This window comes from Bos indicus x Bos taurus, chromosome 15 (assembly GCF_003369695.1).
Source record: "Bos indicus x Bos taurus breed Angus x Brahman F1 hybrid chromosome 15, Bos_hybrid_MaternalHap_v2.0, whole genome shotgun sequence".
NCBI lineage: Eukaryota > Metazoa > Chordata > Mammalia > Artiodactyla > Bovidae > Bos > Bos indicus x Bos taurus.
Window position 1 is genome coordinate 52,396,141 of NC_040090.1, and position 2,566 is coordinate 52,398,706.

The following is a 2,566-nucleotide window of genomic DNA, read 5'->3' on the forward strand; positions in this document are numbered from 1 at the left end:
CACAATTCCAGAGTCTGTTACAAATAATATTCTCCCCAAATTATATTTGCATTTAGTCCAGGCTTTCAGAGAGACAGTAACTTCCATATTCTGTGTTTTGCACAGTTATCAAGATTCATTCATATACTTAATGCCTAATATGGAAGACCATTTCACGAGAAAAGGAAGAGATTGAAAGTTTGGCCCTTCCTTTGACAAGTGAGGAACAAAGACCTGGACAGGTAAGTTAGATGACCATGGTTTTTCAGTGACTAAATGAAGACACAGGTGTTTGACTACTGATAGGACAGTGGTGTGAAGATTTCTCTACTTCTGAGACTGATCCAATGCTGCAGTGCTGTCATCAAACATACCTCAGATTCTTTCTCCTTTCATTCTTAGGCCCTGGTCCTCACTCCTCTGTATTTCAGGCCACCTGCAGGCACCTTGTCCCTCCTCTGGCCGCCTCACTTCCTTACCTCTGCCCTAATAAACTCCCATGCGATTCCATAAACTTGTCAGCTCTTACCAGGCTCAGGTCACACTAAAGACCTGCCCTGAACACTCTTCTCCAGACACCACATGCCTTTGCTATTTCTCTCTCTCTCTCCACTCAGGTCTCTTCAAATGTGTTAGGTAGTTAGAATAGGAAAAAGGAGTCCAAGATGGCAGTGGCTGAAAGACAAAGAAAGAGAAAAGCCTGTGAAAATGGAACAAAAGAAAATCCGTGGACTGAAGTGAGAACTTTAGGTGAAACAAATATGCCCCCTTCTTGGCTAGCCCAATTTGCGTAAGGCAGGCTCAGAAGGGAGGAGACAAAATGTATAAAAAGAGGACTGAGGCCTTTCCTTTGGGGTCAGCCCGCCCTCATGCCTTGAGGGTGTACTATCCTTTGTTTGCCGAATAAAACTCTGAGCTGTAACCGAGCTGTGACACTGGTCCACCATTTCAAATATTTGCTGTGGCAAAACAGAACTATGGAAATTACACACTCCCCCGACAGTCACTCCTTGCTGAGACCTTCCTTAACCACACTCCCTAAAATAGTGAGTTCTTCATTCATTTTATTTTTAAACCATCAGTCAAATATACTTTGAAACTTTACTTTGAAATAAAATGCATATATTGAAACTTACAGGAACCACAAAGCACTCCTTAAACTTCTGGAACTCCAGCACCTACAACCAGACTGTCTCTGACATGCAATCTTCCCTCCTTGACCCTACCTGATGGTGGCAAGACTGAATTGCTGAGAAAGGGGACGAGGAAGAGAGAAAATCCTTCCCTTCAAAGAGAATATCCCTTTGATTCCTCATTCTTCATCCTGACCAAGTTCTAAGGTTGGGCCCTACATCTTACATGTTTCTCTATCAAGAAGCATCTCATTTTCTTTTCTTCCCCCTATTCCATTTTATTTTTTGAATTTTTATTTATTTATTTTTGTTGTTTTGCAGAGGCTAAGTTGTGACTGACTCTTTGCTACCCCATGGACTGCAGCACTCCAGGCTCCTCTGTCCTCCACTATCTCCCAGAGTTCGCTAAAATTCATGTCCATTGAGTTGGTGATGCCATCCAACCATCTCATCCTCTGCTGCCCCTTTTTCCTTTTGCCTTCAATCTTTCCCAGCATCAGGGTCTTTTCCAATGAGTCAGCTCTTTGCATCAGGTATAGTTGATTCACATTGCTTTAATTTTTTCTGTACAGCAAAATGATTCAGTTATATATTCGTTTTCATATTTTTTCCATTATGGTTTATCACAGGATATTGAATATATCAATAATTCCCTGTGCTACACAGTGGGACCTTGTTATTTATCTATCCTATATATACAACTTCGCATCTGCCAACCCCAGACTCCTACTCCATCCCTCCCTCCCCACTGGCAACCATATATGCTCTCTCTGTCTGTGAGTCTGCCTGTTTCATAGGTAAGTTCATTTGCGTCATATTTTAGACTCCACATATAAGTGACATCATATGCTATCTGTCTTATCTGACTGACTTAATATGATAATCTCTAGGTCCATCCACGTTGCAGCAAATGTCATTGTTTCATCCGTTTTTATGGCTGAGTAATATTCCACCGAGTGTAGGTACCACATCTTCTTCATCCATTCATCTGTTGATGGACATTTAGGTTGCTTCCACGTCCTGGCTATTGTGAGTAGTGCTGCTATGGACACAGGAGAAGCAGCACCTAATTTCTAATTGTGACTCAAGTAGCTGGAAACCTAGCACCTCCAAGAAGGTGGAAACTTCCCAGGCCAGCTCTTAATCAGAACTCTGATGAGCAAATGCCTTAATTTCCTATAGGATGGGACTTCAAATGATGGAATTTTGTAAGAATTATGCGTAACTGCCCAATAAATACATCAAGGCATTATTTTTTCTACAACTTCAGCACCACACAAAAACGTTTACAATTGGAGTGATATCTCTAGTATAGTTGCTTTAGAGAGAATCTGAATATCCAATTTATGATATTTTGTCTCTCTCTTAACATTCTCACCCAAGTTATTATTCCAGCCTACAAACTCTCAGCGTGACTGAGTGTAACTCAGTGTGACTCAGTGTAAATTGAATAA